The sequence below is a fragment of the Malus domestica genome, chromosome 16, assembly GCF_042453785.1.
Source record: "Malus domestica chromosome 16, GDT2T_hap1".
NCBI lineage: Eukaryota > Viridiplantae > Streptophyta > Magnoliopsida > Rosales > Rosaceae > Malus > Malus domestica.
Window position 1 is genome coordinate 8079132 of NC_091676.1, and position 26151 is coordinate 8105282.

Sequence of the window (26151 nt, forward strand, 5' to 3'; positions counted from 1 at the left end):
TACGTGTCTTGGAGCTCTTGGCCGAAAGTTTGGGCAATTTTCAAAGCTTCGTAATTCAATCGTTTCTTAACCAAATTCGACCCATAATATATCAAAATGAAGATAGGAAAGTGTAGAACAAGATTATACCATTGGAAAGCCCAATGGTTTACGATAATGGTCAGAAAATAGCCTAAAAGGTGACTGGTCCGCGGGAAAACTGGAAAACTCGCCAAAAACTGGGTAAATTTTAAACGTTCATAACTTCTTCAATGCTCAACGAAATCGAGTGATTTAAAAATGAAAATCATACTTCTCAATGAGACAAAGAGAATGATACCTTTTTTTATGGCTAAATAGCTATGATTTGGCCGGAAAAAGGCTTAAAAGTGGCTGTATTGGTCTCGAGCTAGCCAATTTCGAACTGTTTTCCGGCCAAACCATGGCAAATTAGCCGTCGATAAAGGTACCATTCTTAAGAATTTTGTATGCCTTCTTGATTGGGTAATAACGTAATTTTATAACTAGTTTATGTCATTTAATCTTTCAGCTTTTTGTGGCATTATTTACAGCCACTTGGGAGCAGCCTCTTCATAAATGGGGGTAAGGCTAGCCGACATTCACCTCTCCCAGACCTTGCGTAAAGCGGGAGCCTTGTGCACTGGGTACGGCCTTTTTATTTACAGCCAGATTGGCAGTAATAACTTCACTGGAAGAATACCTGACTACTTTCGAAGTTGGAAAAACCTCCGGGCTTTGTAAGAGATCTCTTTTCTTTCACTTTTTAAATTCTCAACTGAAATATTTTCATGTGTAATCCTAAACCCATCAAATATGTTGTTTACAGAGAGATGCAAGCGAGTGATCTTGAAGGCCCCCTTCCATCTAGTCTCTCTGCCTTGAATAATATGACAGATCTGTGAGTCCTGCCTTCTAAGCTATGAGTTATCTTAATTTGCATGATCTCCTTGCGTCTTTCTAATTTAGAGAGAAAAATGGATTTATGAAGACACTTGTATTCCAACACGTTATCATGCTGTAACCTTTTGCAGAAGGATTAGTGACTTAAGCGGTGAGAGTTCAGCTTTTCCAAACTTATCAAGCATGACGGGCATTAATAAATTGTGAGCCATATTTTAGGTTTTATATATATTTCTATTAGCATAACGCATGCAGATGAAAACTAATTTTCGAATATTGGTTGTTCAAATTGCAGGATGTTAAGGAGCTGCAATATAACCGGAGAAATGCCTGAATATATCTCTACCTTGACAAGTCTGACTGTTTTGCAATTCTTCTATCTATTATTCTCCATTTTTTCATGACATGGTCGTCTTAATAATTGGTTTTACACTGTAGCTCTAGATTATTACTTGTTTATACCATATTTAGGGCCTCGTATTTAGACCTCGTATAAATACTCGAGGGACTTAAATGTAATTATGTAATAAAGGAAGGGGCAAATATGTAATTAGGGGAGGAGCCCTTATTCTATAAAAGGGCCTCCTCACCCTCACAAACCCTAAGTCTCTCCTATCTAGAGCAAAGCTCTCACATTCTCTCCCTCACAAATACTCTCAGATAAATACAATCAGTGTGGACGTAGCCCAAACCTTGGGGTGAACCACGATACATCTTGTGTCATTTACATTTCTTGCAGATTCACGGTCGGATTTACGTTGTTCCAAGACCTCCGGTTTTGTGCATCAACATTTGACGCCGTCTGTGGGAATCGACACAAAAAGCTATGTCGGTTCTCTTTCATTTTTTTCATCACCGCCATGAATCTGCAGAAACCAAGAACCCAAATCTTTCCCAGAAAATCCCCACAAACAACAAGCCACCATGTTATCTCCTCTCTTTTTCTCTCTCTATTTGTTTCTGTATCCTCATATAGAGATCTGATAAATAGTGTTTGGTGGTGTAAAGATACAAATCGAACGGTCCAGATCAACCCCAAACTTCTTCACCTCCGTGTGTTTCTGAAGCGCCAGATATCAACCCCAACCTTCTTCGTCCGACAAACTTAAAAAGCGGCAAAGCTTCATCCCAGGGTCGCTGATCGACCTAGCCCGATCGCGGGGCATCGATCTCGTTCGGATCGACACTAAGCACTCGCTGGAAGATTGGGAAGCGTTCGAACCTGACGAAGATGATGAATGGGTCAGGCCATGGACCAGGTCCGCACTCTCGGGTCATAGATCGGGTCATGAACCGGGTCAACGACGCCCGCCTGGAGAAAGCTCTGGCCGTCTGTGAGGACCTGTTTGAGGACACGATCGATCAGCTCAATGATTCGCCGACCTCCGCCGACAGCACTACAAGAAGCTTCAGTCACCAAAAGATTGGGTGCGCAGAGAGATTTTGTATGTATGTAAGCCACCCGTTGGTCCATCCAGAAGAGGCCCCGCCCACGACTAAAGCAACAGCCCAGAACGCTCTCAGAGTGAGAATAAAGGACGTCCAAGGCATGCCTGGCACCCTCAATGGGCTCGCCCTGCCTCTCTGCCACCACAACTCTCACGACCCGTTTGCATTTCTCGGGTCTGATGGGTTAAGACCTTCTCGAAATGATGCTGTCGAGACTACCAACATCTGCCTTCTTCCACCTTACTTCAGTGTGCAAAAGATGGAAATCAGGTGCATCTTCTCCCAGTTTTAAGCTTGCCTGCTCTCAGATCCCATTTCGGGATCCATGGTTTTTTAGAGTGTGAGAAAGTTGTAGTTAGTCATCCTGAACCCCACGATCTGAACTACCACCTACTACGCCGTCCGCCATGGGGCCCACGCCATCCTCACTCTCCTCCTCCTTGCTGAGATCACGAGCGGCTGCCAGAACGCCTGGACCCTTACCTGGTTTCGAATGGCCGGTTCGCCTACCGCAAACAAGGTATACGAATTTTGTCCCCTAAATTCTATGTTTTTTTACAGTGGGTTTAGAGGGATCTTGGGGCCGGTGTTCAAGGGTAGGTGGTTAGCTTCCCACAAAAATATCAGAAAATATCGTAAAAGTGTCATTGTTCCCAGCATGTTTCCTTCTGAAAAAAGCTTTACAGAACAAATGGACGCAAATGATAGTATGGAAGTGGGAGAAAAGCATGAGAATGGTGGAAATGTTGAAGATGCATTGCAGTCAACTGATGATCCTGCAACTGTAGCCAATGAACAAGAGGAGGAAGTTTCTGATTTTCCATTAGAACGCTGCATGAGGATAGTCCCACATGATCAAAACGGAGGAGCTTTCTTTATTGTTGTCTTCCACAAACATTCTGCTTTGCCAGGAGCGAAGCAGCAATTTCTCGAGGCATTCATCAACAAGAAAAGCAGAAAGCAGCTGTCACTTTGGCTGCAATTATTACCACGGAAATATCAGTGTTAAAACCAACTGGAGTCATAAAAGCTATGGATACCAAGCAGCTGTCATTTTAGAGAAAAGAAAGAAAAACAATGGCAATTAAAAGGTTAAAGTCAGATGGTCTCCAAGGCCATAGAACATGGGTGGACAGAGAAGGAGCAGAAAGAGAAAGCAAAAGCAAAAGATTATTCCCTTGTCTGTCATCTGCCAAAAGAAAGAAAAATAAAGAGAAAGCAAAATGGCAGCAGAAAAACAGTGCAAAAGCAAGGAATAAACACCCCACCCGAATGATGTAATTTATTTTTATTATATTTCGGAGACATCTGTATAAACCCCATCAGACGGTAATATGTATAAACCCCATCAGAGGGTAAAAAAAAAAAACCCAAAATAAATGGGCTGGAATGTTGTGTAGAGAGCGAAGGCCCACAAGCCTAAAATAGCACCAACCAGGTCATCAAAAGTACACCTAATACTCCACAATTATTCAGCAACTCGCCGCTATTACCACTAACCAGGAGACCAAAAGTACGCCCAGTACTCCAAAATTATTCGGTAACCCGCCGCTATTACCACCAACCAGGTGATGAAATGTACAACCCGTACTCTAATATCATTTGGCAACTAGCCATTCATGCCACCAACCAGGTGATGAGATGTACAACCCATACTATAATTTGGCAACTAGCCATTCATGCCACCAACTAGGTGATGAAATGTACAACATGTACTCTCCTTCATGCCACCACTAGGTGATCAAAAGTACGATCAGTACTCCAAATTATACATGAGCATTACTCATGTTATTCATACATAAACATTCATGAGCATCACTCATGACAATCATACATAAACATTCATGACCATCATTCATGTCAACATTCATGAGCATCACTCATGTTAACATTCATGAGTATCACTCATGACAACATCCATGAGCATCACTCATGTCAATCAACATAAACATTCATGAGCATCACTCATGTCAAACAGCTTCAAACGCTTCATTTACAAAAGCTCCAACCTCGAAAGCTTCATTTACAAAAGCTCCAGCTTCAAAGCTTCACTTGCAAAGCTTCACCTACAAAGCTTCAGTGCAGGGTATACAAATACCGTCTCCGAACAACCGCCACTTCGGCCCATACATGGATTCAATTTGAAGTCTACAGCCAACAGACTCTATTGACCGAATACTTGGTGGACTACATTATGTACCATATATTGGGCCTTAACTGGGCCTCATGAAAAATACTCGGGGGACTTAGCCCATTACTTATGTATTGAGGAGCGAACCCTTATTCTATAAAAGGGACTCCCTCAGTTTCATTAGAGAGCACCCATTATTCATGTACTGAGAAGCGAACCCTTATTTTATAAAAAGGACTCCCTCACCACCATTAGAAAGCATCGCCGCCTACTAAGCAACCGCCTCGTCGCGAGCATCAACTTAGCCCATTACTTATGTATTGAGGAGGGAACCCTTATTCTATAAAAGGGACTCCCTCACTTTCATTAGAGAGCACCTATTATTCATGTACTGAGGAGCAAGCCCTTATTTTACAAAAGGGACTACCTCACCACCATTAGAGAGCATCGCCGCCTACTGAGCAACCGACTCGCCGCGAGCATCAACTCTAGCCCATCATTTATGTATTGAGGAACGAGCCCTTATTCTATAAAAGGGACTCCCACACCATCATTAGAGAGCATCAACTCTAGCCCATCATTCATGTATTGAGGAGCGAGCCCTTATTCTATAAAAAGGACTCTCCCACCTTCAAACGCCGCAAGCCGAGCCAACCAAGGCAACATAAGCCACGAGCCGAGCAGCCTCGCAGCGTGTGCTACTTCTAGTTGAGCGTCATTTCAGATTGGGCACTACCTCATATCGAGCATCAGTTCAAGATAGCATCTAGTTACTTCGGCCCACACATGGACTGAATTTCAAGTCTCCAGCCAAAAGACTCTATTGACTGAAGACTTGGGGGACTACTGTTTATACCATATTTAGGGCCTCATATTTAGACCTCGTATAAATATTCGGGGGACTTAAATGTAATTATGTAATAAAGGAAGGGGCAAATATGTAATTAGGAGAGGAGCCCTTATTCAATAAAAGGGCCTCCTCACCCTCACAAACCCTAAGTCTCTCCTATCTAGAGCAAAGCTCTCACATTCTCTCCCTCACAAATACTCTCACATAAATACAATCAGTGTGGACGTAGCCCAAACCTTAGGGTGAACCACGATACATCTTATGTCATTTACATTTCTTGCAGATTCACGGTCGGATTTACGTTGTTCCAAGACCTCCGATTTTGTGCATCAACATTACTAATATTGTATAACAAACTGGTAACACTATGAGCAGTTTGACCTTACACTTTGAGATTTGTGGACTTAAAATGTTTGCTTGACCTTACACATAATAAGCTTTAAAACATGTAACTTTCAGTTAAGCAGCACATTCTAAATTTGTCCAAAACATGATGGTGAATTTGGTGTGTAGACAGTGTTCTATTTATTATTCACACTAACAAACTACGTACTGGTTGATTCATTTATTTTTTTAAGATTTGCTTAATTTACTTCTGATTATTTGTATACATATTCATTTGCAGAGATCTTAGCTTCAACATACTGGAAGGGAGTATTCCAAATTTTGCAGATATTAAGGAATTGGCCACAATGTAAGGAATATAACTCATAAGGGTAGATAACACACATGATGATGCATGGAGGCATTTCCGGCCAAACCACGGAAAATTAGCCATCGAAAAAGATACCATTCTCTTCATCTCGTTGAGAAGTATGATTTTCATTTTTGAATCACTTGATTTCGTTGAGTATTGAAAAAGTTATGAATGTTTAAAGTTTACCTAGTTTCCGGCTAGTTTCCATTTTTCCCGTGGACCAGTCACCTTTCAGGCTATTTTCTGGCCATCTCCGGCATCCATTAGGCTTCCAAATATGTATAATCTTGTTCTACACTTTCCTATGTTCATTTTGATATATTATGGGTAAAATTTGATTAAGAAACGATTGAGTTACAAAGCTTTGAAAATTGCCCAAACTTCAGGCCAAGAGCTCTGGGACACTTAACAAAGTTTTTAACGGAATGACCAAAATAATGGATGGTGGACAATGTCAGGGACCATTTCTATTGATTTCTAATCTCAGGGACCAAAGTGATGTGTTATGCAAATCTCATGGACCATTTTGACTATAAAGCCTTTTTTTTCTAACTTGAAAGTGAAGATTTAATGTTAAAGTTTTTTTTGTATCACATGGTATGTGAGAAATGAAATACTAAAATTAGGGAATCTTAATGAAACACTTTGGTACTGTTCACTTTTAATGAAAAAAAATATTTTTATCTTAAAAAGTCACTCTTTGTACTATTTATTTATACATTTATTTTGTCATTTTCGTTAAAACTAAAAGTTTTTGAAGATTTTTCGTTAATTTTCCTTTATAATTAGTGGTTGTTTTGGGGAATGGTGGTTGATGTAATGATACATGGAAGTTGTCTTATTGGTCAATACAATAACCATTCTGGATTCCTCGTGAAGGTTTTCTATCACATGGTCATGTGAAATTAGTGGAGGAGGGGGACTGATGTGATCATACATTCATAAGTGGGGGAGGGGGAGTGATGTGATCATATATTCATGATTTAACGTGAATTCAGTTTTTTTTTTTTTTTTTTTTTGTATATATTTCGAATACATAAAATAAAGTACAAAAGTCAATTTTTATTTTTTTTTAACTCCCAGTTAAGAACATAATAGGACGTCTCTATTGTTTTATAGAGACAATAGGGAGACGGTAAGGATTAGATCAAAATCAAATGTGAAAGGTGGTGCGGTAAAGAAGGAAAGAGAAAAGGAGGGGGCGCGGCAGGGGTTGGATGTAATACTATAACTATTCTGGATTCCTGGCTACTGCTTGCAGTTTCGTACTTTCATGTGAAGGTTTAATGTTAAAATCAGTGGGGGAATCAGTGGGGGGCGATGTCATCATATCTGGAAGTTGTGCTTCTCAGTCAATAGGCGCACAACAATTCTGAATTCCTGCTATTGGGTTGCAGTCTGGCATGCAGTGGCGAAGCTAGGATTTGTCGAGGGGAGGGGCGAAATTCAAAAAAATGCAATCGAAATGGTTGCTTTCACATTAGAGAGTGAAAAGTCTTGAGTCAACAACACTCATAACATAAAACAGTCTCTCTACCAAAGTTATTGTAAGCGGTAATATCAAAGCCATGTAAGAAGCTAAAATTTGTTAGGATTAGATTCTAAAAAATGTTATGCGCTAGTTAGGCAGCAGACTGTGGCCTAGCAATTAGGTGCCTAGGCGAGATTTAGGCAGGAGCCTAGATGAATTTAAATGAATTTCTTTTATCTATAATATAAGCATTAAACAATATTTATATTATTATATTTTTGGGATGGGTAAACAGGGTGTGGCAGAAAGGATAAGAAAAGTAGTGTCAGTACATTCAGTTTTAAGAGAGAAAAAGCAAACAAAAGGTTAGCATTGCCAAACGACACCGTTTGGTATAGGGAATATCAAACCTTCATCTTCTTCGCAAGCTCCGCCGGTTTGCAGCTACTGTTTTTTTTTTCTCCAGATTTTGTTCTCCAATAAAAAAAAGAAGAAAAACAAATCCATTTTTGCTATGCAGCAGCATAAACCAAATTACCGGAGCGGGAGTTCTTATTTTCAACGAGAGCTGGGGGGCTGAACTAGCGCTTCTAGGCATGTTTTCCGGCGAAGGGAGGGGCGGCCGCCACTCCTCGCCCTCACCTAGCTTCGCCACTGCTGGCATGCATGCACGCATGTGAAAGAAAAACATCAAGGTAGCCTTTTTCCTTTTAAACATGCAGCATGCTTCTGACCCAATAAATAAATAAATAAATAAATAAACCCCACTACCCAGTGGTATAAAACAGACCATACTACAAACACTTGCACACACCTTCTACCCAGTAGTGTAAAGCAGCCCCCACCCCCTACACCAATCAACCCCTCCTCACCGCCACCGTCACCGCCACCGCAACTCTCATTTCTCATTCTTTCCTTCTGCTCCCAGCTGCCTCTTTTGACCACTACTATGGCGGACGCTGAAAATCAAAACCCTCCTTCAAATCCGCAAGCACATCTAACCGAGACTCTGACCATCCTTTTGACCTTAGCTACCATTCTGATTGTCGTCGCTGTGAGCCAGTTTGACTTTGTCAAACCTCCCTCCGCCGATGCGGTTGGTTGCAACTGCAAATTGAATGACTGTCCATGCCTTCCTCCCTTCTACATTTACTCTGTCATTTCCACAACAGCGCTGTTTGTTGTTTGGTTTGGACTTTTTGTCCTCACCGCCCAATTCAATACCGCTTCGTTATTTGGGTAGGGCTTGGCTTAGTGTGGGCTATCTATTAGCTCGCGATGATTTGCAGCCTTGCACCCCAGTTTTATAAACCTATGCTTTATTCCTTTAATCCTGTTCTAGCAGTCCTATTGTTGCTTAACATAAGATTTCGAAGTGTCTCGAACCATGCAATGCATGTCATATCTAACAAGCGAGACCGCGTGATCCATGTCATAGCTAACATCTGCATTCTGTTTTGGAACTATGTCACAAGAAACTTCTAATATTTGGGTATTTAAATTCTGTTCATACTTTTTTACTTTTTTCTTTATAATTTTTTTTTTCGAAATTACCGTTTCTTGATTTATGTGTGTGGGACATGTTAACCTTTTTATGAAAAATTATTCTAAGACCATCTTCAATTTTTAGGTCAAAATTTAAAAATTTTAATCTAGAAAATTTAAATTTTGACCCATAAACAGTTTTTTTGCTCTAATGATATTGAGTAAAAATTTTAAGCCGATATTATTAAAGAATTAATTTATGCTACTTTTTATTCAATAACTTTTTTTTCAAAATAAAATTTATGTAGATTATCTTAATTTATTTTATAAACATTTTAACCTAAAAATATTTAAATTTTGATAAAAATTTCACTAAATGGACCCTATGAAACATGTATTATACAATTTTTGGGTGAATTTTGATTAAAATATTTTTTAATTTTTTAACCGTTAGATTTAATTGTGGGCTTTTAGATTTTTTTTAACCGTTAGACTGATCATATTCTATCTCAACTATTGGATTTAATGTTTTTAAAATTATCCAAATTTTAAGTTTTAACCTAAACCTTATTTTAGACCCAATCATTAGAAAATGATTGGATTAATTTAAAACCTAAAATTTAAGTTCTAACCTAAAATACGTATACATTATATAATATATGAGTCGTTGATGTCGCTCAAATACAAAATACACTAAAAAATTACAAATGCTTTAATTGGCAACAAAAAAAATTAGACAAGCTATATCTAAAGAATGTTCGTTATGTTACTTCTTTCTTTTGTTTTTGTATGAGTATCTTACTTATATTTTTTTAATTATTTCCAATGTTATTTTCAGATTAGAAGAAAGATGGAGAGAGAGCTAAGTATCAGTCCATTCCTCTTCTTTTGAATGTAATAGTCGTCTTTTCCTACTAGCTACGTTTTTTATATTTGGATCTCTCCATGAAAGATACTTGTTATATTTATTCGGTGTTGTGTAATTTAGAATATTTTGGATCTCTTCATGTAAGTAAGACTAGTTATATAACTCGTTTGGCAGTACTTTGAAAATAGCTAAAGAATTTTTGGTGAAAATGTTTTTTTGAACAAATTCATAGTAAAAATGCAAGTGAATCTAAGAAAAGTATTAAAGCGCTTACTTTACATGCTTTTAGAATTCAAAAATATTTTCACTAAAAGAACTTCTAGTCATTTAAATTGTACTTTCAAACAAGCCCATATTTATTTTGTGGTGTGTAATTTTAATATTTTGGAATATATGAGATGCTATATTTATTCGGTCAAGTGTGTAATTTTGTTTTTAATATTTATGTAAGTGTAATGTTTATTGAATATTTGTGTTATTGTCATGCCCTGATCCCGAGATACGCCTGAAATCGACACGTGACGGTAAACTATAGGGGGATGCTAGGAAATACAAACTCAAACACTTAATTGAAAATAACAATAATCACATCTTTTTAAGGAAAGTATAGGAGTAACATAACACTCCAAGCTCTCTGAACTCTATCTGCTACCCCAAAACTCCTCGTATCTACTAAAACTCGCACAATCGCCCATACACCATGGGAATGGTGCAACGGGCAAACAATAACCTAGATAAGCCGCAAAACTCGTGTGAGTGACAATAATTCTACGTATGTGATACTATTAAAAACCAACCATCAATTCAATTTATAAATGTCAAATATAAAATCATATTTTATGAAATCATAATCAAGTCACTGAAAATCCCGAAGAAGTCACCCAGACATCCAACGGCTCATCTGAAATCAAACACAAGGTTATCAATCAATAACTCGTACAATACACCAAAATGCAGGGCTAAAGCAACACAGTTTGGCTGAAGCCTACATCTCTGAAGCTATCTCAATCTAAACTTAATCTGAAGAATCAACAAAGCAATTAATCGGGTTCCGAACCTCTCCATGGAACCATAATATTAAACGGGATTCCAGGCCACTCAAAGAATCCAAACCAGGATACGATTCCGGACCACTCAACGGAATCGCAGAAAAGAAGGGATTCCGAACCTCTTAACGAAATCATGGAGTACAATGTATATCGGACCACTCAACGAAATCCAAGCTGGATACGATTCTAGACCACTCAATGAAATCTGATCACGAGGGATTCCGGACCACTCAATAGAATCCAGATGAAGCAGGGAACCGGACCACTCAACGGAACCCCAGTGGAAACCCAGTTCCGAATCACTCAACTGAACAGAGCGGAAGGCCAACAACCATAATATACAATAGCTCAAAGAAACGAGACAAGGCACAAGTTACTCAATTTACAAAGGCTTAACGAAGTGAAACAAAGCACAAGTACTAAATTTAGAACGAATCAACGAAGCGAGAAATGAAACAATATCGAAGCAACAAATCCCCATCACAATGAGTTAACAGTCTACTACTAGCCCTCACATTTCATCACAACATGTCAATCATACAAATCAACCATATTTCAAATATATACGTCAAATCTCATTTCATAACACATAAATCGATGACTAAGTATTAAAAATAACAATTCAATAGAAAATATATTTATAAAACCAAGTCATATCCACACAGGATAACAATTATGAAAACAAGGTAATCACCAATATCACATATATTAAAGTCACTCACTTGGAGCCCGCACTACGAATCCCTAGCTCAAATATCGAGGCGTTTACATCCGATCGTCGCCTAAAACAAATATCAAATCTCGTCTTAGAACCCAAGTGATAAACCACGTAACTTACATAAAGTACATCCCCAAGGACATTCTAGAATGATTTGGGACCAGTTGACCAAAAGTCAACAGTTGGTCAAAGGTTAATAGTCGGGTCCACAACCCTAGCAATTCAATTCGAGATATCCGCATATCTGATTTCAAATTCGTAACCTTCTAAGGTCCACATTACGTTCATAGAACAACAAACTAAAATCTCATAGCGATCCAACGGTCGAATCTCCGCCAATCACAAATTCAAGTGGCAGTCATTTAGCCGATCAACTATGAAACTACATTCAAACATTAAAATTTCCCTAAACAGATGTCAAAAATGGATTCAGAACGTTGAAAAACCTTACGATAGGTCCTGGCCAAAACCCGAAAAAAAATGAACAAAAGTCAATGGTCAATGCAGGGAATATCCTTCTTCTTCAACCTCTCCTCCGGTCACCAGATTCTACAGATTTTCTGGCAATATTTAGAACTCCATATCTCACTCGTTTCTCAACCAAATTAGTCTAATAATATACCAAAACGAAGCTAGAGAATTGTAGAACAATATTATATATGCTTGAAGCCTAAATGGTGGCCGGAGTTGGCAGAAAAATGGCCTGAAAAACGGTTGTCCGCAAGAAATCTGGTAACTCGCCGGAATTTCTGGGCAAACTTTAAACGTCCATAACTTTATCAATACTCAACAAAATCGAGTGATTCAAAAAAGAAAATCATAGCTTGGAACGAGGTGAATAGATTGGTACCTTTACTGACATCTAACTCGACGTGGTTTGGTCGAAAAATGATATGGAAGCTTATGGTTTCGCAGGAAACTAGGCAAACTTTAAATCGTTATAACTTTCTCATTTTTCAACCAAATCACACTATCCAAACATGAAAATTTATCTAATCGACGAGAGGAATCGATTTATACCTGTTTTGAATTCAAAAGATGGCTGAAAAATTATATGAATCACGCTTATAAGTCTCGACTCTCGGCCCAAAACCTTGTTCTTCGAACTCGTGTTTCGGGTTCATTTTCAATGAAACAAAAATCACAACGGAGTTTATGGTGGTGAGGGCATGCAGATAAATGTGGTTTTGGTGTTCAACAAGCCAAAATTTTTGTGGTGGTGGTTTGTTTCACGGGAAGAAAGGGAGAGCCAAGACAGAGTGGGAGAACTCTCGAGAGAAAGAGAGAACGAAAGAGAAAAGGGAGGAGATAAGAGGGTTTCAGAAATTTTTGGGTGCCCACGTGGCACTCAGCCAATGGTTAGACAAAAATATCACATGTCAAATTAATTATCAATTTATCAAAATATCTTCGACGTTCAAAATCTCATAAAATCTTCGTTATAATTCCGAATCACTTTCCATTTGCACCCACGCATTCATATCGATGAGTACTATCCAATTATGTAAAGATAAGTGGACAAATATGTAGGGATCAAATACGCCGTAAATATAAAAGAGTCGAAACTATGAATACGAAATATGTAATACATAATTTTAAATAATGAAATCTGAGAACGGGATTTCACAGTTACTGTCGAAATACGGAATACATAATTTTAAATTATGAAATATAGAAATATTGTTGTATAAAAAAATCATCAAAAATCGTAACTCTAATCCCCACACTTAAACGTCCTTGTGTCTTATTAAAGAATAATGCTACACTTACTCATATTGATATTATCATTTTATCCTCCCTCTCATAAAAATTTTAAGAGGGTGTCTGATAACTATTTCATTTTCAATTTTTAGTTTTTATACTTCAAATCTTATTTGGTAATTGCTTTCAATTTTTCAGTTTTTAAATGAAAATTGAAAATATTTACCAAATCAGATTTCAATTTTTTTTTAAATGAACTTAAAACTAAAAATGAAATGGTTATCAGACGACTAATAAGAATATTCTTGCCCTTGCCAACTCAATAAACTTTTTAAACTTTCAAAAGATTCAAACAATGGTGGACTGCTTTAGCTCACAAAACTCAACTCCAATGGGAGCCCAAAGTTTCTCCTTTTCCTTAAAGGGTTGTTTGATAATTATTTCGTTTAGTTTATGAACACCTGAAAATTTTGAAATTTTGTTTGGTAACTACTTTTAGTTTTCATTTTTAATAAAAATAAAACTGAAACAAAAAAAGTTGAAGAAAGAAATGAAAAACGCACATGGGTCACCATAAAATTCGTCGATGTTGTCCTTTGGTTGGTGGGGAGACTTTCTCATCAACCAAATTACAGAGAGACTTACAAGTACGATTATCTCTGCAAGAGTTGAGGTGACTTACTCGCTCACTTTGAGAAGAGCTTCATACTGAGCAAGTTCCAATTCATCCTTGTGGCTATCGGTGAAGGAGAGGAAATGAGAGGTTGGGGAAAGTGAGAAAGGTCAGAGAAAGAGAGAGAAAGAGAGAACAGGAAATGCATTTACCGAGGGAAATAAAATGTTCATAAATGAATTAATTATTTTATTAATAAGAATATTAAATAAAATAATGATTAAAAATCTAAACTAGCAAAATTGAAAAAACTAAACATTAAATAAATTTCAAAAATGTTAGAATAACATTAAATGAATTTTAAATGTATAATTATAAACATTTTTATATACAAATCAATTTACATTCTTTAACAAATTTAGAATGAATCAAATATCGTACTATCTATGTCTCATCTATTGCGAATGATACTATAAGTTACTAGCGAATCCTGTAACCGAACCAAACTGCGAACTTGAACTAACTATGGACCAACCAAATCATTTCTAATCAAATAAAAATAAATGATTTTTGTGTTTGAACAATGGCTTACATAATATACATCGTATACATTTTCTCGGTAACCAAACACAATTGAGGAAAGGAAAATTACGAACCTGAACAATGGTGTCACATCCCAGTCTTCACTCTGTCGTAGCACGATATTGTCCGTTTTGGGCCCTGGCCACACCCTCACAATTTTGTTTCTGAGAACTCAGATGAGAACTTCCCAGTAGGTCACCCATCCTAGGATTACCCTTGCCTGAACTTGCTTAACTTCGGAGTTTCGATGGAACCCGAAGCCAGTGAGTTCCCAAAGGGCCTCGTGCTATAGGGAGGGGAGCATGTCCATATAAGGCACATCACCCCCTATTCGTTGGTCGATGTGGAATGTTACAATCCACCCCTCTTAGGGGCCCGACGTCCTCGTCGACACACTTGCACCACACGGCAAAGTGGCTCTGATACCATTATGTCACATCGCAGACCAGCTCCATCGTAGCACGATATTGTCCGCTTTGGGCCCCTTCCACGCCCTCACAGTTTTGTTTCTGGGAACTCAGACGAGAACTTCCTAGTAGATCACCATCCTAGGATTGCCCTTGCCTGAACTCCCTTAACTTTGGAGTTTCAATAGAACCCAAAGTCAATGAGTTCCCAAAAGGCCTTGTGCTATAGGGAGGGGAGCATGTACATATAAGGCACATCATCCCCTCTCCGTTGGTCGATGTGGGATGTTACAATGGTTTCTATTATGAAACTAAACCAAAATAACCCATAATATTTGTATTTCTGATACTAAACCAATATAACCCAAGCTATTTATGGAACTACAGCAAAATAATCCACATTATTTTTGAAACTATAGCAAAATAACCCAACTATTTCTGAAACTGAACCAAATAATACACATTATTTCTGGAACTACAGCAAAATAATCCACACTATTTCTGAAACTTCATCAAAATAACCCACATTATTTCTAAAGCTATAGCCAAATAACTCACATTATTTCTAGAACTGAACCAAATAACCCATACTATTTCTGGAAAGACAACAAAATAACTCATACTATTTTTGAAACGACAGCAAAATAACCACACTATCTATGAAAGTGAACCAAAATAACCCAAACTATTTCTGGAACTACAGCAAAATAACCCACCATATTTCTGAAACTATAGCTAAATAACCTCCACTATTTCTAAAACTTAACCAACATAACCTACATTATTTATGGAACTACATCAAATTAACCCACACTATTTTTGAAACTGAACCAAAATAATCTATACTATTTATGAAATTATAGCAAAATAACACATATTATTTCTGAAACTAAACCAGAATACTATAGATTACCACTAATTTAATTACAATACTATGGATGATATAGTCAATCCCAATGTGTTGCAAACTTATGGTAGTCTTAATAAACCTACTATAAAACGAGTATACTGAAAATACCACACGAACAAATGTTTATTAGTACTAGAAACACTAAACACATGATTAGTTTAATTATATAATTTCCAAAAAAATATTAGAAGTGATCTAATTTTTTCGATAAGGAATAAAAAAAGCACTAATATGATAGCACTAGCAAGACAACAGTTTTCACCTATCAGAAGAGAATTATACATTCAAAATAGAAAATAACAAAATAACAAAACAAAAGCAATCAGTCAACATCTTAATGCTGAAATTATGTTAATCGATATGGGATAAAGCTGGAGAGGTGGCTGGGAAAGGAAGCTCAAATAATTCCTTGTGATTTGGAAGGTGCCAAACAAAAGGGCATCATGTAGTAGTAAAACACAGTAGTAAATATCACAACGTTCAGGGGTATATTGGAATACTAGAAAAAGGTTTGGGGTGTATCAAAGCTCGGGTTGGATTGACTAAAAGCTCACATACGTTTGACAGCGGGCTCAAACCTCGAGGGTTGTTAATCCTCCATTTAATTCAATATGGGCTAGGTTTTCTTTCTATTGGGATGATTTTGGGGACTTATTTTTGTCCATGTTGGGCTCTGTAATTACAGCCCATGTAAAATTGGGAGTCTCTGTTCCTTTGGTTGATTGTGAGGTGTTTTTGGTTTAAAAAAAAGTATAAGGTGGTTCTTGGTTAAAATAGTTTTAGTTCAAGCCCTTTTCATTAAAAGTTCCTTTATAGTGTTGAGAGTGTGAATTGCACATGGGAATTAAAGGGACCTTAAATGTACTTATAAGAATGTAAATTTTCTTTGGAACCTCAACTTATTTTTTGGTATGAGAGATTAAACCTGAGTCTTGAGCTCAACGACACGTGTTTCCACGTCACTTGATATGTGTTATTCACATGGTAGGCTAAATGATGTCACATGTGAAAAACGTGTTGAAACTTGAGAATGTGAATCTCAAGTCAAAAAATTAAACTGAGGTGGAAAATTAAACAAGCGAGTGGACATAATAACATTCTTTATAAAACCCCAACCGTTCAACCCAAAGCCCACGAATAAAACCATGATTCATATAAAATTAAAAGCCCAACCTAATTTAACCAAAAAGGTCCACATCGCAACCGCTCAATCTCAACCGTTCATCACAGACCTCATTAAATCATGTTGATCATTATTAACTGGATGGTCCATTTTACCCTTCTCAGCGTATGAGATGAGGTCCGCTTACTGGAGCTCTCCTTCATTTCCCACCTGAGCATTCTCGCTTCTTCTCCCCCAATCTCGTTCTCGCATATGTGAATGAACGGTTAAACCTTGTAAAAGCTAGAAATGAAGCCTATGCAGCTGGATTACTAGGAAAAAATGCTTGTGGATCTGGTTATGATTTTGATGTTCGTATCCACTTTGATGCTGGTGCCTATATTTGTGGTGAAGAAACAGCGCTTCTGGAGAGCCTTGAAGGGAAACAGGGGAAGCCAAGATTGAAGCCTCCTTTCCCTGCTAATGCAGGATTATATGGCTGTCCCACCACTGTTACAAATGTGGAAACGGTGGCTGTTTCTCCCACCATAATAAGGCGTGGACCAGAGTGGTTTGCCAGTTTTGGGAGAAAGAACAATTCAGGGACAATTATTTTGAATCTCGGGACATGTGAACAAGCCTTGCACTGTTGAAGAGGAAATGAACATACCCTTGAAAGAGTTACTAGAGAGGCACTGTGGAGGTCTGAGGGGCGGATGGGACAACTTACTTGCTGTAATTCCAGGTGGTTCATCTGTTCCATTGCTTACCAACGATATATGCAATGATGTGCTGATGGATTTTGATGCGACCGTTTGACGAATGGCTTTGCAACAATTGTGCTTTTTTTTTTGTCAAACGAATAACTTTGTGCTGCTTCAACTCCAGAAACATCTGCGATGCTTGTTTTGTCATTACCTTTTGAACAGTTATCCCTTTGTGCTTCAAGGGTGCGTTTGGTACGTGGGACGGGACGGAACGGAACGGGATGAGGCGTTCCGTCCCGCGTTTGGTGCGCCAAAAATGGGTGGAACAGGCTGTTCCACGGGACAAATTTTGGGTGTTTTTGCGTTCCACCTCCCCCCTGGAACGGGTTTGTTCCACGTCTGTGGAATACAATGTTTTACCATTTTAAAACAAATATACCACATATCTTTTTCAAAAATTACACCTTCATTCCGTCCCGTCCCGTCCCGTCCCGTCTGCGTACCAAACGCACCCCACAGATCCTAAACCTAAAGTGCGTTTTTTGTCAAACGAATTACTTTAACAGACGTCCTTTGTGACGTGCTACGTAAAACGAATAACCTTTTTTGTTTTTTGTCAAACGAACTACTTTGCTGACCGACATCCCACCGTACTTATTTATTCTATTTTCGATTGATAAGTTTTCTTTTGCTGAATTATTTGTATTTGTACGCCATTGTTAATTAATATAATTTTTATTATAAATTATTTTTATATGTGAAATTTAAACAGAAATTATGAAAATAATAATAATAATAATAATAATGTAATAAAATAATAGTTTAAGTTGACATATTATAGATAAAAATTAAAATATAAAACAGAAATTATGAAAATAATATGATAAAATAATGAGTTAATTTGATATATTAGATGAAGAGCAGAGCTTTAAAAATGTTAAAGTGCCACATAAATTGTCAAATGAAATTTTATGTATAAAATTTGACACCTCTTTTAGAGATAGTTTAGGATGATATTCAAAAAAGCTGTACTACAAACATACTTCCTACTTTAGTGAGTTAAAATAGCTATGACTTAATCATTAGCTAATAAGAATTAATTATTTATTCAAAATAATATTAAATCAGTTAGCATTATATATGGAGCGCAAGAGCTCCTAGATGAATTCCTATCCTAGGAGGCGGTTATGGAGCATGATTATAGTTGATTTTTTTTTTAAATCCTCTCTAAATTATTGTTAAGAGCTCATTTAGGTTTTTCGAACTCATATTTACCAATAATCAATTTTTATATCCTTTAATTTTTCAAAATTTAACATATAAATTTAGTTTCCCTAACTTATCGGTATCTCCAAGTGTCCCTCCCTTGCTGCTGTTGTTGCATAACATCGAAATGCTCGTAAATGTCGATTTTGCTCAATTTCTTGTCAATTACAGCACACTATGATTTCAAACAAATAACAATATTAATATTTAAAATAATAACAATCTGGACTATCAGCATCAGTTTCAACAAGAATCTTGATGCAATTTCACATCCATTTTTTTCTCATTTCCCGAGAAACAAACACAATTATCATAAAAAACGAGAGTTCAAATTATTTTTTTAGGAAAATTAATGAAAAGAGCTTGAAAATTTTAAGTTTTAATGATAAAGACAAAATAAAGGGTAAAATAAATAGTACCAGGATTGACTTTTTAGTGTAAAAATATAGTTTTTCGTTAAAATGAACATTACCGCGAACTTTTCGTTAAAACTCCCTATTTTTTTAGGACAAAGTCCCAAAAAATATATTTTAAATTCACCCGAAAATGTTTGCTAGAGCTTCCTAACAATTGGTGATGTGCAAATTGTTTTCCTTTTGTTGATTCTAAAAACTACTTAGCTTACGTGGTGCATAGGCTGAATATCTAATAAGTTAACTACGTCATTCGGTTGAATGCGGAACATGCCAACTCGTCGCCCAAGCTCAGCGGTGAGGTGAATAAATGTTGATAGGGCGTTGAGCGCACTGATGACTTCTAAATCTTGCGACTGTGTCCGGGAAAGAATATGTCTCTGCCTTCGGGCTCTAGAGCCTAAAGACAAGGCTGCTAGTTCTGCAAAATTCAATATAAAATTTGACTTTCAGTGTGTTGAATGTCTTAACCTGATAACACCTCACTTCGACATCTCACTCCCTCTCCCAGGTTTCCACGTTGGCAATTGGAAACTGTACGACAGTTCCCCATATCCTATTCGAATTCAAACCCATTCAAACCCCATTTTATTTTCTTAATATCTCAATCACTCCCTCTCTCTATGCTTTTGGGTTTTGTGGTGTTTGGATTAATGAGTTTGTGTTTGTTCTTAGATTAATGCAGAAGAACTGCGGCAGCAACAACAATGGAGGCGACAACGCTGCCAGCAACGACGGGGGTGAGAAGAAGAAGGGAGACGAAGGTGAGATGAAGAAGGAGGAAAGCCCATCACCATCATCCTCAAGGTTGTCAAATGCGCCAAAGCTTTTGGAGGTCCAATAATAAATTCTTCAAAACCTTTGCTTAATTATTGGATAATAAATTTTCAAGGTTGATCTACCAGCCAGGTCACTGTCTCTTCTTGTATAGAGAGAAAATGGTAGTGAGAGAGAGAGTAATTTAAACCGTGGAGGAATTGGGGTGGTACAGTAGAAGAAGAAGCAGAGAAAAATGGGGACGCTTCAGACGTGGAATGGTTACGGTGCTCTCAAGGACTCCAAAAGTCGGCCTTGCCCACGTCAACAGAGATTTACGCGGTACCAATTCCTTTCCCTTTTGTTTAATCTCCGTTGATTTAACTAATTAGAAGAAAACAATAAAGATTAGATTTTGGTAATCCGAAGGAATTGGATTATGATTTTTGGATTTAAGTTTGTTTTCTAAGAATAGAATTTGGATGTTGCGATAGTCAAAGCCACCAACCATGTCGACTGTCGAGTGCCCTCCCAAAGAGAGACATCTCAGAAGTCAGTTTCTAAATTTTCAAATTATTCAGATTCGTTGTTTTATCCAATGGGCGGTTCAACTTTGATCCAAAGATGTGAGTTTTACATTTGGGGTGTTTTGTTTGATGCAGAGATGTTGCTTATTGCATTCATGCTTCTTTCAAGAAGATTAAGCAGGATGTTAACTACATTGGGGAAAATTAACGAATAATGAAGAATTGAGAAAGATGAACAACCAGAGAGAAGTTTAGAGAGAAATAATGCTCTATATTCTGTAAATATGACTGGCCAAATTACATTTGTGAGTTGCACTCGTAACTAATTAATCAACTAACAGCCAAACAAATATTCTAACAACTTTGACTAACGTGACGGTGATTATATGACAGCCAATAATTATAAGACATTTGTCTTCACAAGACCCCTAATTGGACGGTATGCCGTGCTTGCCCAATCCATTGCAAATTTGCAATGCCATCCCTTTTAATTTCAAGATTTTATTGGATGGTTATTGGACTTACTAATGTGTCTATTTCCTTTGAATTTCAAGTGGGGTTTGCTTAATATCGGAGAGCATTTTTGCTCACCATCATAGACTATGGTGTACACTTACCATACATCTAATTATCCGTCATGTATCATTTTACATAATTACAGTTAGATGAAATGACACATGGGTGAGCAAAAATGCTCCCTTAATATCGTTGTTTACCATGCCCTACTATATCATTTGAGTTTGCTTGGAAATATACTTGGTCAAGTACAAATGTAAAAACAATAAACATTGTACGTTGGGCATCTCGTAATAAATCATTAACGGTGCAAAAGTTCATACTATTTGTTAACTAAAAACATTAAAATAAATGTCTTTTGACAAATGTAAATGTAAAAATTAACTTAAAACATTGTACGCACGTAGTGAGCTATAATTATAAAATTGTCTTTATAATTAAAAAAAAATTCGTTGGTCATGTGACAACTCGTGCTTAATTTTACGATTTTATAAATTTTAAAAGAATGATTCGACGAAAATGCCCCTAGAGGCAAGGATTTCAACTTCCGTTGATCATCATTTAGAGTGACATGTGGCGTATTCTTTTAGCGTAATTGCGTAGTATGCGATTATACGAACACGGGGATACAAGCGAAATCGAATTTGAAGTTGCGATGGAAATTTTACAAATTTGGAGGGCGATTTGGTATATGTATAGAGATATTTTGTTGCCCACACCCCACTCCTGCCAGTCCCGTGTCCCTTCTCTCTTCCTAACACCCTCTTTTTATTTTTAAAACTTTTGGACCACTCTCTTGCTGCCACGTGTCCCTTTCCTCCACACATTTCCGGAGGTCCCTCTCTTCACTCACCTCTCGTGCTGCCACGACATCCCATTTTCCTCTAACCCTCTCTCTCCTCTCTATTCTTTCCCGTCTCTCTCACTCTAGCACTCTCCTCCCTCTGTATTCACCGGCGCCGAGGCCAGCTTCCACCATATCGCCGTCATCTCCGACGAGACCCACCAAACCAACACCTGGACTCTCCTTCTCTCCCTCACTAAAGATCTAAACTCTCTGGGCATGTACGGACCGAGGAGAGGACCGTTTCGAGTGAAACTTCTCCGGCGTGATTCCGCCGTTCACGGCCTAAGTAAGATTCGAGGTCCGTCCTTTCCCTTCCTCTTGATGAGATAGCTTGGTTTCTGAGTTACCATGTGAAAAATAAACGTGTTTTGGTGCAGAAATACCTCGGGGAAATACTCCCTAGTTTTCCGGCGAGCCATCCGAGTTTTGTAAGCCATTTCCGGCTAACTTCGGCCATGGCTTTGTCTCCCATTGGTATATTTCGAATCCCTACTTCACGAGCTTCATTTTGACTTTGATTTCGTGAAAAATGGTTGAGTTTTGAGCTCGTTTGGAGCTCGGCAATTTGCTACCCACGAATAGTGGACCCGCGACAGGGACCAGGTCGACCCGACCGGAGAAAAAAAAAAGAAAAGGGCCTTAAGCTCAAACGCGGGCCAAAATCCTTGGCCCAAATCTTTAGCCCAACCAGCCCAATATTTTGGGCCAGCCGGCCCATTTCTGAATTTGATTGGGAATATTTTCAGGAATATTCCTTAAGTTTGACTTTTTTCAGAAATGTTTCGAAAACTCTTCTAGGTTAATTTCAACGTTCCGGGTTCATTTTTGACACCCATTTAGTGAAATTCTAAAGTTTTAACGTGGTTGACCATCGGGGCGTCTTGGTTGACTTTTTAGGGTTGGCCTTTAATTTTTTACAAAATTTGCCAAGGACCCTCCTTAGCGTATTTTGACATTTCAAATTCGTCGTCCGTTTTTCAAAATTCAACCGTTTTAAGATAGTTCGTTTATTAGTCGTACCTTGTACGAAAATGCGTAATTACATTAGTACGTTATATTTACCTAAATGGTTTCATTTCTAGGCGAAACGCTTCGCAAGGATTCTCGATGCTACGAGGCGGGTTCGACTCGACGACATGATTTGTGAGTAGGTCTTTTCTTTGATATATATATATATATATATTGGTTAGTTTCCATATGTACAATTATTAATAAATTCTCTGCGTGATTGCCATGATTAAACTTACGTTTATAGGAAATGCCTTATTGTTGGGAAATTATGAAATAATCATACGTGATGCACATGTAAGCTTACTATAAGGGGATGCCTTAATTATATTTATGGTCATGAATAATATAATATTGACTAGAATTGTTGAATGGTTGTGGCATGATTATAATTATGTTATTTGCTCATTGTTTACTACACCGGTGTTGGTACTCGCCCGAGCTAGGGCTAATCTTTCACGTGTCTGTGCACATCGCACCGTACGTTCACCTTGGATCCATTGTAAGTGTCAGTCCTGTCGTACATGTTGCAATAGGCAACTCCAACTCGTATGTGATGCGCATAGCGCCGGTTTTCACATGATTGTAATACTAGAGCGTATATTATTGTTACACACATTCATGTTCATGTCAGAATACCTCTACATAAACTCGTGTGTCAGCATGTGTCGATGCACACCTGATATGATATGTTTGCTTATGCGAGATTATGTGATATTGGTTGTTATATGTTCATGGGGTGTGCTATCCACACACCCCATTTTACTTTTCACATACCTCTTGATAATTTATGTCCGTTGATCTTCTTCAATTCATCGGATCTGACGGTCGAAAATAAAAAAGGTGTGTGAGAAGTAAAATAGGGTGTGTGGATATCACACTCTTATGTTCATTTACGCAATATTGCGACGTATGGCAATCTTGTGTTTTTGCATGCTACGGTAGGTATTTTCTTACTACACGTAGTATGTATATTTTGAAAACGATACTTGTTTTACGGCGAGAGGTTATAATGTTTTCAAAAGGCTTTTTTTTAAATTTTATTTTCAGGCCCATTCACCTTTGTTTTGCGCTCCTTCAGGTTTTAGCCGCTCAGTTTCATATCGATAAGGATTCTTGGCAAATCCTAGTGTAGACTATTCCCTCGTTGGTATAATTCTCACCTTATCTTACTGTACTGTACTTATACTCTGACATCACATGTGAAATGAGTTCATTCCCTCTCACAGTGCACTCTTATATTTATGTACTTTTAGGTTTAAATTTATTCACTTTTCCACATCACTACACCTTATGGCTTCGTCACCCTCATGGTGTCAACCAGTACAGCCTGATTCGGAGTCGTAATGAACATTCCAGATCAGGGTGTGTCACGTCACAAGTAACGCGCCATGATGTTTAAAAAAAAAAGCCTTTCGCACCCGTATGAGCGGATGCAAAAAGGCTAATATATGTAACACAAGCCATGAATCCACTGAATTTCAAGTGAACAGAGGCTTTTCATAAATGTAGAAAAAATGGCCAATAACAATTACAAACTACTAACCAAAACATCATAATAACATATTCATTGATATTGGTGTGTTTGAAATTGTTTTGAAAATGACTAAAGACGCTTTCAATGAAAGTGTTTTTAGAACCAATATTTAGTTAAAATGTAAGTGAATCCTCAAAAAGAACTTGAAGTGTTTTTTGCAAAAAGTACATAATTGGTGATTCTTCCAAAATTTCACTTATAGTGCTTTTGGAATCTAAAACACTTTTCACCAAAATAGTTTCAGTCATTTTAAAAGTACTTCCGAACATGCACAACATTAATCATTCCATGATAACTTGGTCATCTATACTATTAAATTTAATAGAGATAATTAATAAAAAAAAATAAACACGAACACTTAAATAAGAGGCATGATAGAGATAAATAATAAAAAGTTATCAGGAGTAAGATAGATTTACAAATCTCATTCTTGTTGAATTAATTTGAATTTAGTATATGACAATATATATATATATATATATATATATATATATGTGTGTGTGTGTGTGTGTGTGTGTGTGTGTATGAAGTTTCAGAAAATGAAACGAAGAGTAGCTTTTGTAGATTTGGAGTCTTGCTTCTAGGTTGCAGTTACCGTAAGAGAGAAAGATCAAGGTAGACTTTTTTTTTTTAATGAACTATTAAAATTAGGGAATCTGAATGAAACACTTCTAGTACTGTTTATTTTTAACGAAAATGATATTTTTACCTTAAAGGTCACTCCTGGTACTATTCAATTACAACTTTATTTTGTCATTTACGTTAAAACTAAAAGTTTTTGAAAACTTCTCGTTAGTTTTTCTTTACAACTAGTGTTTTTTTTAGGGGGGGGGGAATGTTTTTGGTGATGTAATCACATGTGGAAGTTGGGGGGGGGGGAATGTTTTTGGTGATGTAATCACATATGGAAGTTTTTCTTTACAACTAGTGTTTTTTTTTTTTGAGGGGGGGGGGGAATGTTTTCGGTGATGTCATCACATATGGAAGTTGTCTTACTGGTCAATACTATAACTATGTTTTTCGTGATGTAATCACATATGGAAGTTGTTTTACTGGTCAATACTATAACTATGCTGGATTTTTTTTTGGGGGGGGGGGGGGAGGGGGGGTTTACTATGTTTTTGGTGATGTAATCACATATGGAAGTTGTCTTACTGGTCAATACTATAACTATGCTGGATTTTTTTTTTTTTTTGGGGGGGGGGGGGTAATGATAATTTCATGTGAAATTAGATGTATTTTGGTGATGTAAGTTTTTTATGTAATGATACTTTCATGTGAAATTAGTTTTTGGTGGTGTAAGTTTTTGATGTAATGATAATTTCATGTGAAATTAGTTTTTGGTGATGTAATCATATATGGAAGTTGACCAGTATCATGTGAAATTAGTTTTGGTGATGTAATCATATATGGAAGTTGACCAGTATCGTGTGACATTTGTTTTTGGTGATGTAATCATGGGGGAGGGGGGGGTTTTGATGTAATGATACTATCATGTGAAATTATTTTTTGGTGATGTAATCATATATGGAAGTTGTCTTACCGGTCAATACGATAATTTCGGATTCTTGCTACCGCGTTGCAGTTTCATACTTTCATGTGAAGGTTTAATGTTAAGGTTTTATTTAGGGTAAATTACAT

At 37.3% G+C, this 26151-nt stretch overlaps 4 long non-coding RNA genes across 6 annotated transcripts; all 4 read left to right on the forward strand.

The window, feature by feature from the left end:
- Nucleotides 1-780: 780 nt before the first annotated feature.
- LOC103416571 (uncharacterized) lies at nt 781-1331 on the forward strand. The gene is made up of 3 exons (XR_003770191.2): nt 781-898; nt 1032-1103; nt 1196-1331. It is a non-coding gene; the product is annotated as an uncharacterized lncRNA (long non-coding RNA).
- A 6723-nt stretch (nt 1332-8054) lies between these two features.
- Nucleotides 8055-10060, forward strand: LOC139193178 (uncharacterized). The gene is made up of 2 exons (XR_011577581.1): nt 8055-8193; nt 9822-10060. It is a non-coding gene; the product is annotated as an uncharacterized lncRNA (long non-coding RNA).
- Nucleotides 10061-19950: 9890 nt separating this feature from the next.
- LOC139193224 (uncharacterized) lies at nt 19951-20963 on the forward strand. Its single transcript, XR_011577636.1, has 2 exons — nt 19951-20417; nt 20738-20963. It is a non-coding gene; the product is annotated as an uncharacterized lncRNA (long non-coding RNA).
- A 956-nt stretch (nt 20964-21919) lies between these two features.
- On the forward strand, nt 21920-25936 carry LOC114822217 (uncharacterized). 3 transcript variants are annotated; one of them, XR_003770375.2, is made up of 4 exons: nt 21920-22263; nt 22343-22439; nt 23048-23108; nt 24055-25936. It is a non-coding gene; the product is annotated as an uncharacterized lncRNA (long non-coding RNA). The 3 variants fall into 3 exon arrangements; XR_003770373.2 differs by having other exon boundaries at nt 24024-24254; XR_011577637.1 differs by having other exon boundaries at nt 23048-23112; nt 24024-24199.
- The last annotated feature ends 215 nt before the right edge of the window (nt 25937-26151 follow it).